Source organism: Giraffa tippelskirchi, chromosome X (assembly GCF_054371585.1).
Source record: "Giraffa tippelskirchi isolate mGirTip1 chromosome X, T2T-mGirTip1v1.2.pri, whole genome shotgun sequence".
NCBI lineage: Eukaryota > Metazoa > Chordata > Mammalia > Artiodactyla > Giraffidae > Giraffa > Giraffa tippelskirchi.
The window spans coordinates 51,083,801-51,096,596 of record NC_137289.1 but is presented as its reverse complement, the minus strand read 5'-3'; the positions used below and the strand labels follow the sequence as shown (position 1 = coordinate 51,096,596).

Genomic DNA, 12,796 nt, shown 5'->3' with positions numbered 1-12,796 from the left:
TTTACCCTTTTAACCATTTTTAAGTATACAATTCAGTGGCATTAAGTATTAATATAGTCACAACATTGCTCAACCATCACCACTACCTATTTACAGAACATTTTTATCACCGCCAACAGAAACTTGGCACCAACTGAACAATAACTCCCCATTGCCCACTCCCCCAGCCCCTGGTAACCTCTATTTTACTTTCTGTCTCTATGAATTTCCCTATTTTAGGGACCTATTTTAGTGGAATCATACAATATTTGTATGATTTACATGAACATTTGGATACCTGAAACAACCTAAATGTCTAACAACAACAATGGAATTTTTAAGTGGAATAGTTATATAAGGACTACCTTACAGTAATAAAAATAACTAAGTTGACTGTGCAATAAATTCACTGGGAGAAGCCTATGAAGACTGTACATATTAAATGGCAAGATAGCATTTTTGAATATTTCTGTGTTATGGAAATAACTGTGTGAAAAATAAAAAACCACTTCACATTTTAGTATTTATGTCAGTTATATATATGTTTAAATTTTTATTTAATTAATTTTTATTGGCATATAGTTAATTATCAATGTTGTGTTAGTTTCTGCTGTATCGCAAAATGAATCAGTTATACATGATTATAGTGTGTATATATCCACTCTCTTTCAGATTCCTTTCCCATATAGGTCATTGCGTGCTAAGTCGCTTCAGTGGTGTCCAACTCTTTGCGACCCTATGGACTGTACCCCACCAGGCTCCTCTGTCCATGGGATTTCCCAAGCAAAAATACTGAAGTGGGTTGCCATGCCTTCCTCCAAGGAATCTTCCCAACCCAGGGATCAAACCTGCGAGTTTTTTACCACTAGGGCCACCTGGGAACCCTATACAGGTCATTAAAGAGCACAAATAGAGTTCCCTGTGCTATATATAGAATAGGATCTTGTTATCTTTTATATATAGTAGTGTGTGTATAAATCAATCCCAATCTACCAATCTATCCTCCCCCAGATAACTTTATCTGCATTTATCAGTATAAATCTGATAAATATCAGATAAATCTCAAAAACAATGTTGACCTTAAAAAAGCTGCAAAAGAGTAACTACAGTAGACTGTTTTTGAATATGTTAAAGGACATACAAAAAAATATACTACAAATCAATTATGGTCATCTATGTTTGAGTGCACTTAAAAACAAGGAAAATATTTAATAACTTCACAAGAACAAATATCTCTGGGATGGGAAGAAAATGTGGCTGGGAAAGGGTACAAAGAGGTAGTGTTTTAGCTTTATGTTGAATTTTAGTGTAATGCTTGGTTCTTAAAAAAAAAAAAACAGTATCTAGTGAAAATATAGCAAAAGGATCAGTTCAGTTCAGTTCAGTTCAGTCGCTCAGTCGTGTCCGACTCTTTGCGACCCCATGAATTGCAGCACGCCAGGCCTCTCTGTCCATCACCAACTCCCAGAGTCTACCTAAACCCATGTCCATCGAGTCGGTTATGCCATCCAATCATCTCATCCTCTGTCATCCCCTTCTCCTCCCGCCCCCAATCCTACCCAGCATTAGGGTCTTTTCCAATGAGTCAACCCTTCGCATGAGGTAGCCAAAGTATTGGAGTTTCAGTTTCAACATCAGACCTTCCAATGAACACCCAGGATTGATCTCTTTTAGGATGGATTGATTGGATCTCCTTGCAGTCCAAGGGACTCTCAAGAGTCTTCTCCAACACCACGGTTTAAAAGCATCAATTCTTTGGCGCTCAAAAGGTTAACACTTGCTAAATCTTTGGTAGGTACATGGATGATAATATATAACAGTCTGTATTTTTTGTTTGAAATATTTTACAATTTTAGAAAGAGGTGCTAGTTAATGTTTTAGAATGACAGAAAACAAGACAGTCCGTATGCATTGAAAATGGGGTATGTGTTAATACAGACCAATTATAGCTTTTATTCTCCCAGTCAACTTAATTGCTTCCTTTATCAAAATTTAAATTACAAATGAATACACACTCATATAATCTTTGGAAAAGATATTCAAAAAGAAAGCTAATCACCATTCAGTTAAGTTCAGTCGCTCAGTCGTGTCCGACTCTTTGCGACCCCATGAACTGCAGCACGCCAGGCCTCCCTGTCCATCACCAACTCCCTGAGTCCACCCAAACCCATGTCCATCGAGTCGATGATGCCATCCAGCCATCTCATCTTCAGTCCTCCCCTTCTCCTCCTACCCTCAATCTTTCCCAGCATCAGGGTCTTTTCCAATGAGTCAACTCTTCGCATCAGGTGGCCAAAGTATTGGAGTTTCAGCTTCAACATCAGTCCTTCCAATGAATACCCAGGACTGATCTCCTTTAGGATGGACTGGTTGGATCTCCTTGCAGTCCAAGGGACTCTCAAGAGTCTTCTCCAACACCACAGTTCAAAAGCATCAATTCTTCAGCACTCAGCTTTCTTTATAGTCCAACTCTCACATCCATACATGACTACTGGGAAAAACATAGCCTTGACTAGACGGATATTTGTTGGCAAAGCAATGTGTCTTCTTTTTAATATGCTGTCTAGGTTGGTCATAACTTTCCTTCCAAGGAGTAAGCGTATTTTAATTTCATGGCTGCAGTCACCATCTGCAGTGATTTTGGAGCCCAGAAAAATAAAGTCAGCCACTGTTTCCACTGTTTCCCCATCTATCTGCCATGAAGTGATGGGACCGGATGCCATGATCTTAGTTTTCTGAATGTTGAGCTGTAAGCCAACTTTTTCACTCTCCTCTTTCACTTTCATCAAGAGGCTCTTCAGTTTTTCTTAACTTTCTGCCATAAGGGCGGTGTCTTCTGCATATCTGAGGTTATTGATATTTCTCCCAGCAATCTTGATTCTAGCTTGTGCTTCATCCAGCCCAGCGTTTCTCATGATGTACTCTGCACATAAGTTAAATAAGCAGGGTGACAATATACAGCCTTGATATACTCCTTTTCCTATTTGGAACTAGTCTGTTGTTCCATGTCCAGTTCTAACTGTTGCTTCCTGACCTGCATACAGGTTTCTCAAGAGGCAGGTCAGGTGGTCTGGTATTCCCATCTCTTTCAGGATTTTCCACAGTTTATTGTGATCCACACAGTCAAAGGCTTTGGCATAGTCAATAAAGCAGAAATAGATGTTTTTCTGGAACTCTCTTGCTTTTTGGATGATCCAGCGGATATTGGCAATTTGATCTCTGGTTCCTCTGCCTTTTCTAAAACCAGCTTGAACATCTGGAAGTTCACGGTTCACGTATTGCTGAGGCCTGGCTTGGAGAATTTTGAGCATTACTTTACTAGCGTGTGAGATGAGTGCAATTGTGCAATAGTTTGAGCATTCTTTGGCATTGCCTTCCTTTGGTATTGGAATGAAAACTGACCTTTTCCAGTCCTGTGGCCACTGCTGAGTTTTCCGTATTTGCTGACATATTGAGTGCAGCACTTTCACAGTGTCATCTTTCAGGATTTGAAACAGCTCAACTGGAATTCCATCACCTCCACTAGCTTTGTTCGTAGTGATGCTTCCTAAGGCCCACTTGACTTCACATTCCAGGATGTCTGGCTCTAGGTGAGTGACCATTACGGCACTTGAATCTGCTTTGATTCATGTATTTCTTAAAGTGTATCATCTTCAAAATGTCCGTATTTATTAGTTTAAAAATAGATTCAACCTAAGTCATGTGTATAATGAATATCCTGGTTGATAACTGCCACTCCAGCACATAGGAACCTAGATGGGCAAATCCATACATCCAAGGGACCAAAAACTCACAGCTCAGGTCCAGATCACTGGCCTTTCTGTTAGGATTCCTCTTGAGTATATGGAAGGTAAAAGTTATACAAATGATTTTAAATAGCCAAGACTTTACATTGTTATCAATAACATGGAATAATCAGAACTAAATCTTCTGTTGTTGGTTTAGTTAAGGCAGAGTAAATTATGAACATCTCACTTTATGGAGTATCAAGGTGTCATTAATAATAAAAAACATGAGGAGTATAAACAACACAGAAAAAAATCCCAGAACTGTATTAAATAAAAGGAACAAAGCATTGTATAAACAGGGATTAAGAGCATGCAAAAAAAAATCAATACATTTGGATAAAATAAGAGAGAAACAGAAATATCAGTTCTATCTTGGTAGCAGAATTGAGGGAAATCTTTCATCTTTAATTTCTTCTAATTCTGCTTTAATAAATTATTTAAATAGTGTTTTAGAACAGTTTATATACTATAAAAGAATTAGCTAAGCTATATCCCTTTGTCACACCTGTAACTCACAGAAACGTTTAGATGTATTTTTTATCTTTTGGATCTCTCAAGTTTCCCTACTTTAAGATCAAACTAGCAGTCAAAGCCAGAAATTCTATTGCCTCTATTTCTGGGATAGGCAAGCTTGGGAAACTTCTTGTTTTCAATACTGCTACTGCTAAGTCGCTTCAGTCGTGTCCGACTCTGTGCGACCCCATAGACGGCAGCCCATCAGGCTCCGCCGTCCCTGGGATTCTCCAGGCAAGAATACTGGAGTGGGTTGCCATTTCCTTCTCCAGTGCATGAAAGGGAAAAGTGAAAGGGAAGTCGCTCAGTCGTGTCTGACTCTTAGCAACCCCATGGACTGCAGCCTACCAGGCTCCTCCATCCATGGGATTTTCCAGGCAAGAGTACTGGAGTGGGGTGCCATTGCCCTCTCCGGGGCTGCCTCTATATCTGACCTGCTATCAAGGCAAGATGGATGAAGATATTAAACTTAACCAAGTGAGCTCCATCTCTTGAGATCCACTCACTGACAATGTGACCCTGATTGAGTCTCTGAACCCGTCTAACCTTTGTGTTCCTCAACCACTAAGTTTTTTTATTTACAGAATTCTCTATGGAAGTCAAGTGCTTGAAGATTCACCTCAGATCCAGGATGGATCTCCAACCTTCATAGCTCTCCAACCCTAAAGAAAATAGCCCTTAGCATGGATTCAACCATGTCATGTCATGTAGGGCCACCCAAGACAGATGGGTTATGGTGGAGAGTTCTGACAAAACATGGTCCACTGGAGAAGGGAATGGGAAACCACTTCAGTATTCTTGCCTGGAGAACTCCATGAACAGTATGAAAAGGCAAAAAGATAGGACACTGAAAGATGAACTCCCCAGGTTGGTAGGTACCCAATATGTTACTGGAGATCAGTGGAGAAATAACTCCAGAAAGAATGAAGAGACAGAGCCAAAGCAAAAACAATGCCCAGTTGTGGATGTGACTGGTGATAGAAGTAAAGTCTGATGCTGCAAAAAGCAATATAGCATAGGAACCTGGAATGTTAGGTCCATGAATCAAGGCAAATTGGAACAGGTCAAACAGGAGATGCCAAGAGTGAACAATAACATTTTAGAAATCAGTGAACTAAAATGGATTGGAATGGGTGAATTTAACTCAGATGACCATGATATCTACTACTGTGGGTAAGAATCTCTTAGAAGAAATGGAGTAGCCATCATAATCAACAAAAGAGTCTGAAATGCAGTACTTGGATGCAATTTCAAAAACGACAGAATGATCTCTGTTCATTTCCAAGGCAAACCATTCAAAATCACGGTAAACCAAGTCTATGCCCCGACCAGTAATGGTGAAGAAGCTGAAGTTGAACGGTTCTATGAAGACCTACAAGACCTTCTAGAGCTAACACCCAAAAAGGATGTCCTTTTCATTATAGGGGAAAGGAATGCGAAAGTAGGTAGTCAAGAGATACCTGGAGTAATAGGCAAATTTGGCCTTGGGGTACAAAACGAAGCAGGTCAAAGGCTAACAGTTTTGAAAAAGAACACACTGGTCATAGCAAACACCCTCTTCCAACAACACAAGAGAAGACTACACATGGACGTCACCAGATGGTCAATACCAAAATCAGATTGATTATATTCTTTACAGACAAAGATGGAGAAGCTCTATACAGTCAGTAAAAAAAAAAAAAGACCGGGAGCTGACTGTGGCTCAGATCATGAATTGCTTATTGCCAAATACAGACCTAAATTGAAGAAAGTAGGGAAAACCACTAGGCCATTCAGGTATGACCTAAATCATATCCCTTACGATTATATAATGGAAGTGACAAATAGATTCAAGGGATTGGATCTGATAGACAGAGTGCCTGAAGAACTATGGATGGAGGTTTGTGACACTGTACAAGAGACAGTGATCAAGACCATCCCGAAGATAAGGAAATGCAAAAAGGCAAAATGGTTGTCTGAGAGGGCCTTACAAATAACTGAGAAAAGAAGAGAAGCTAAAGGCAAAGGAGAAAAGGAAAGATATACCCATTTGAATGCAGAATTCCGAAGAATAGCAAGGAGAGATAAGAAAGTCTTCCCCAGTGATCAATGCAAAGAAATAGAAGAAAACAATAGAATGGGAAAAAGTAGAGATCTCTTCCAGAAAATCATAGATACCAAGGAAACATTTAAGGCAAAAATGGGCACAATAAAGGACAGAAAATGTATGAACCTAACAGATGCAGAAGATAATAAGAAGAGGTGGCAAGAATACACAGAAGAACTATACAAAAAAGATCTTCATGACCCAGATAACCATGATGGTGTGATCACTCACCTAGAGTCAGACATCCTGGAATGTGAAGTCAAGTGGGCCTTAGGAAGCATCACTACGAACAAAGCTCGTGGAGGTGATGGAATTCCAGTTGAGCTATTTCAAATCCTAAAAGATGATGCTGTGAAAGTGCTGCACTCAATATGCCAGCAAATTTGGAAAACTCAGCAGTGGCCACAGGACAGGAAAAGGTCAGTTTTCATTCCAATCCCAAAGAAAGGCAATACCAAAGAATGTTCAAACTACTGCACAATTGCACTCATCTCACACACTAGCAAAGTAATGTTCAAAATTCTCCAAGCCAGGCTTCAATAGTACATGAACTGTGAACTTCAGATGTTCAAGCTGATTTAGAAAAGGCAGAGGAACCAGAGATCAAACTGCCAACATCTGTTGGATCACTGAGAAAGCAAGAGAGTTCCAGAAAAATATCTGCTGCTGCTGCTAAGTCGCTTCAGTTATGTCTGACTCTGTGCGACCCCATAGACGGCAGCCCACCAGGCTCTGCAGTCCCTGGGATTCTCCAGGCAAGAACACTGGAGTGGGTTGCCATTTCCTTCTCCAATGCATGAAATTCTGCCTTATTGACTACGCCAAAGCCTTTGACTGTGTGGATCACAACAAACTGTGGAAATTTCTTAAAGAAATGGGAATACCAGACCACCTGATCTGCCTCCTGAGAAATCTGTACGCAGATAAAGAAGTAACAGTTAGAACTTTACATGGAACAAGAGACTGGTTCCAAATCGGGAAAGGAGTTCGTCAAGGCTGTATACTGTCACCCTGCTTATTTAACTTATATGCAGAGTACATCATGAGAAACACTGGGCTGGATGAAGCATAAGCTGGAATCAAGGTTGCCGGGAGAAATATCAATAACCTCAGATATGCAGACACCACCACCCTTATGGCAGAAAGCAAAGAAGAACTAAAGAGCCTCTTGATGAAAGTGAAAGGGGAGAGTGAAAATGTTGGCTTAAAACTCAATGTTCAGAAAACTCAGATAATGGCATCCGGTCCCATGACTTCATGGCAAGTAGATGGGGAAACAATGGAAACAGTGAGAGACTTTTATTTTGGGGGCTCCAAAATCACTGCAGATGGTGACTGCAGCCATGAATTTAAAAGACGCTTGCTCCTTGGAAGAAAAGTTATGAGCAACTTAGACAGCATATTAAAAAGCAGAGACATCACTTTGCTGGCAAAGGTCCATCTAGTCAAAGCTATGGTTTTCCAGTAGTCATGTATGGGTGTGAGAGTTGGAGTATAGACAAAGTTGAGTGCCAAAGAATTGTTGCTTTTTATCTGTGGTGTTGGAGAAAACTCTTGTGAGTCCCTTGTACTGCAAGAAGATCCAACCAGTCCATCCTAAAGGAGATCAGTCCAGAATATTCATTGGAAGGACTGACACTGAAGCTGAAACTCCAATACTTTGGCCACTTGATGGGAAGAACTGACTCATTTGAAAAGACCCTGATGCTGGGAAAGATTGAGGGTGTGAGGAAAGGGCGACAACAGAGGATGAGATGGATGCATGGCATCACCAACTAGATGGACATGAATTTGAATAATTTCTAAGTTCCGGGAGTTGGTGACGGACAGAGAAGCCTGGCATGCTGGAATCCATGGGGCAGCAAAGAGTCGGACACGACTGAGCGACTGACCTGAACTGATGGATTCAACCTTGCAAAGGCAGAATGAAGAGACAGTTATATCCCTAAACATAAATAGCATTTGTTTCCCAAGAAGAAAACTATTATTTATTAAATATTTGTGCATCTTGTACCTTGCCCAGCACTTTATATTTGCTATATGAACCACCTTTGGGGGGAGCCCACCACAGAGGGACAGAACCAGTTCCTGTAGTAAGCTAGGGAAACCTGCATTTGTAGCAAACATCCTATGTGAATCCTAAACACACACAAAGTTTGAAAACCAAAATTCTAAGACCAGAGTTTTCAAACTGTGAATGACAATTCATTAGTGGGTTCAGTTCAGTTCAGTTGCTCTGTCGTGTCCGACTCTTTGCGACCCCATGAACCACAGCACACCAGGCCTCCCTGTCCATCACCAACTCCTGGAGCCCACCCAAACCCATGTCCATCGAGTTGGTGATGCCATCCACTCATCTCATCCTCTGTCATCCCCTTCTCCTCCTGCCCTCAATCTTTCCCAGCATCAGGGTCTTTTCAAATGAGTCAGCTCTTTGCATCAGGTGGCCAAAGTATTGGAGTTTCAGCTTCAACATCAGTCCTTCCAATGAACACCCAGGACTGATCTCCTTTAGGATGGACTGGTTGGATCTCCTTGCAATCCAAGGGACTCTCACGAGTCTTCTCCAACACCACAGTTCAAAAGCATCAATTCTTCAGTGACCACTGGAAAAACCATAGCCTTGACTAGACAGACCTTTGTTGGCAATATAATGTCTCTGCTTTTTAATATGCTGTCTAGGTTGGTCATAACTTTCCTTCCAAGCAGTAAGTGGCTTTTAATTTCATGGCTGCAATCACCATCTGCAGTGATTTTGGAGCCCAGGAAAATAAAGTCAGCCACTGTTTCCCCATCTATTTGCCATGAAGTGATGGGACCAGATGCCATGATCTTAGTTTTCTGAATGTTGAGCTTTAAGCCAGGTTCTTCACTCTCCTCTTTCACTTTCATCAAGAGGTTCTTTAGTTCTTGTTCACTTTCTGCCGTAAGGGTGGTGTCATCTGCATATCTGAGATTATTGATATTTCTCCCAGCAATCTTGATCCCATTAGTGGCTAGTGGTCTGCATTTAAATATAATATATATATATAATATATTATTATTTTATATATATATACATATATACACACACACATATATATATATACATATATATATATATACACACACACACATATAAAATTGGAAGTTTCAGAGAATTTTCCAGAATTCCACAATGCCCGTCTCTTAACACCGGGCAGAAAGGGGGCATGGGGAGCGCGAGTGAAACCTCAGCAAAATCTCCTCAGCCCCCGGGCCACCAAGCCCACCCTTCAGTCCCCGTGCTCCGGATCGGTGAGAGAACAAGAAAGAAAAAAGCAATCAAGAAGGAAGAGACAGCATAGCTTACATAACTTAAGCTCCACAAGAATCTGAGAGAAATAATATTTAATGCACTTCAACTCTGATCACCTACAGTAATAAGGGGAATTACAGTATAGTTAATTTGGCCCAAAAGCCAAAAGTTTAGCCAAAACTTAAATGTTCTACATTAGCTTTTTGTTTACTGTGGTAATAACAAATAGAATAGACAAACTACTCAAGCTTCACTATTCCCTTCACCAGAGAGCGGAAAGAAGGAAAACAATTTAGTTAATTTGTAACTGAATTCCAAGCCCTGGAAAACCAACACTGACTATCCATTAAAGCCGCCCTATCTCTCCTCACTTACAACACACAAATACTGTATGAAGCGACCCACTAGCGAACACAGCCGATCGGTTCTGAACACTCCAAATATTTATTAAGCCAAACAAACCACAGGATTCTGGAGAAACGAGGGTCAAACAGAACCTCTAGACGAAGGGCAAACACTCCGATAATCAACCAGTGACAAACCCGCGGAGCGCCTGCGTTTCTCCACTCCAAGCCAGGAAACGCGGGACACGGAGTCCGGCGACGTTCCCGGGAGTGGGACCAACCCGTATCTCCTGCCCTCTAGTAGCCTCACGGCAGCAGAAGTGGCGCTCCCCATTGGGACTCCGGATCCCGAAGGCTTGCCCACCACGGGGGCGGGTGGGGGACGCGATCCCACCCTACACACACACACACACACACACAAACGGTAAGTCGGGATGTTACCACAACACGCGTCTCTAACACCTGTCAGAAAGGGGGCGTGGGGAGCGCGAGTGAAGCCGCAGCAAAATCTCCTTAACCCCCAGGCCACCGAGCCCACCTTTCTGTCCCCCTGCTCCAGATCGGCGGGAGAACAAGCAGTCCGACCTAGAATTCACGCTCAGAAAATAAGTAACGAGGGAACTGGCTGATGCCCAGAAAAAACGAAACCCCTCAAACTTACCCTGGTGGCACTTCGAAGTAAATCGTGAGGCGGCCGAGACTGCGAGAGAGGCGGGGTCGGGGCCTTCTGGGGCGGAAAAAACCGGCCTCCACAGTGGGCGCGTCCCCTCAGCGACTCTCACTGAGACTGACGCTTAAAGGGGTCGACCTAGTTAATTAGAAAGGGCGGTTATGGACCCCTACTGGCGCGGCCTCCGATTGGTTGATTCCCGTGAGGGTTCAAAGAAGACTCCTCTCTGATTGGCCAGCAAAGTCAAGCGGGAGTCCGGAGGTGGGGGTTGGGGGAGTTGGGAAACAAAGTTGTTACCCAGGCAACAGAGAGACGCGGAGCTCTCCGCAGTTCATTTTTGGAGCCAAGAGAGCCACCCCAAAAGTGACACAGGTGAGGAAACCTGACCCTTAGGAAGGGAAAAGAAGGGGTCCTCAGATACCTTAGCTATCCGAGAAACTAGGGAGGATTCTAAATACTAACGGCTCTGAGAGATACCCCGCAAACGCCACAAGTTGCCCATAGAACAGTCTTGTTCTAAATCCCCCAGCCTTTGGCTCTAGAAGCAGGATTCAGCTTTAACAAAACTCAGCCTATTAGAATGTGAGTAAGACGGGCCAGTTTTGCTAGACAAGGATGGATGCTTCTCGAATGTCAGAAGGCCAAAATGAGCCTGTGACGCCTTACCCTCGTCTTTAGACACTCACACGCACTTAATGGTTGTATCGCTAATCTGAGAGTGAAAACTTTTTCCTTGTTGGTAGATCTGGGTGCTCCAAGTTGGAGCAACCAGTGTACTTTTTGTTGTACACGTATAGGCATGATTTATCTTGGACCAGCATGCTTGCTGCTGCTAAGTCGCTTCAGTCGTGTCTGACTCTGTGCGACCCCATAGACGGCAGCCCACCAGGCTCCCCCGTCCCTGGGATTCTCCAGGCAAGAACACTGGAGTGGGTTGCCATTTCCTTCTCCAATGCAGAAAAAAAAGTGAAAGCGAAGCCGCTCAGTCGTGTCTGACTCTTTGCGACCCCATGGACTGCAGCCCACCAGGCTCCTCCGTCCATGGGATTCTCCAGGCAAGAGTACTGGAGTGGGGTGCCATTGCCTTCTCCACCAGCATGCTTGGTTGCGATATATTTTTAGGGGGTATTTCGCTGTTCAGACTGTCCCTTGCTACGTGGACAATGCCCTGTGTCAGGGAATGTGAGTGCTGTGGCCTAAGAGCTCTGAGGGACGTTGGTCAGATCAGTTGAGTGAGAAACGGTCAGACGGCATTTGGGGGTCTGGAGCGTGGTGTGTAAAAGACTACTTGTACCTACCAAACCTGCTACTCACCAAGGGCTGATTGAGATAGTATTACACTGTTGTTGAACTGTTCGCATCAAAAGGTAACACTGTGACAAAAAATAAAATCTGAGTGAGGGGAGAGAATAGAGTTGGAGCTGAGAGTTAGGGGTCATTTCTCCTAAGAGCTTTGATTCAGAACAGAGGCTATTTCCTGAAGAAATGAGTAAAACAGGCCTGTTGACTTGGGGAGAAAATTTAAAAGTACTTAAGGACAATGAGCCTTCTCAACTTTTCAGATAAAGGTGGAGTATGGGAATGGGACAGAAACAACAACAAAAATTATTGGCAAGTGTATTAAGTTTGGCTAAAATAAAAAAAATGTATATAGGAAATACTAAATCAAGCAGCTCATTTCTTGACCTTTACGTTTATGAAATATTCCAGGTACTTTCAAAAATCATCTTGCATTAAATATTTTAAATTTGTAATTAAAACTCTGTTAAGTCCCCATAGTTACTTATGACTTAGTAGACTTGATGGCAGTGAAAGTTACAGACCTAAAATAGGAAAATTATTCTTAGTATTTTAAAAACAAAGTCAAAATGAATTAGTTTTAATAGTCAGGGAGGGACTTCACTGGTGGTTCAGTGGTTAAGATTCCATGCTCTCACTGAAGGGGTCACCAGTTCCATCACTGGTCAGGAAGTTCCTAAAGCATGAATAGGCGTGGTGCAGCCAAAAAAGAAGGAAAACAAAAATAGGGAAGCATTGATGTGTATAGTTGTCAAAAATGTAAGAAAAAAAAACCCAGTTAACCAGTACATTATAATTTAACTCAGACATAGGAAGCGATGATGTTTACTTTTGTGTTTT

At 42.2% G+C, this 12,796-nt stretch overlaps 2 protein-coding genes across 6 annotated transcripts in view; one reads left to right on the top strand and one right to left on the bottom strand.

The window, feature by feature from the left end:
• The window catches only part of NUP62CL (nucleoporin 62 C-terminal like), an 84,249-nt gene extending 73,473 nt beyond the window's left edge, over positions 1–10,776 (bottom strand). For all 4 annotated transcript variants that reach the window (XR_014075740.1, XM_081565370.1, XM_081565371.1 and 1 more), the window contains exon 1: positions 10,649–10,776. The gene's annotated coding sequence lies outside the window, so the exon portion shown is untranslated. The remainder of the gene's footprint in view (positions 1–10,648) is intronic.
• A 176-nt stretch (positions 10,777–10,952) lies between these two features.
• Positions 10,953–12,796, top strand: part of DNAAF6 (dynein axonemal assembly factor 6) — a 45,023-nt gene continuing 43,179 nt past the window's right edge. The window contains exon 1 of one of the 2 annotated variants that reach the window (XM_081565367.1): positions 10,953–11,029. The gene's annotated coding sequence lies outside the window, so the exon portion shown is untranslated. Of the gene's footprint in view, positions 11,030–11,832; positions 12,025–12,796 lie in introns of those variants that run through there. The other variant, XM_081565369.1, reaches the window with a different exon arrangement.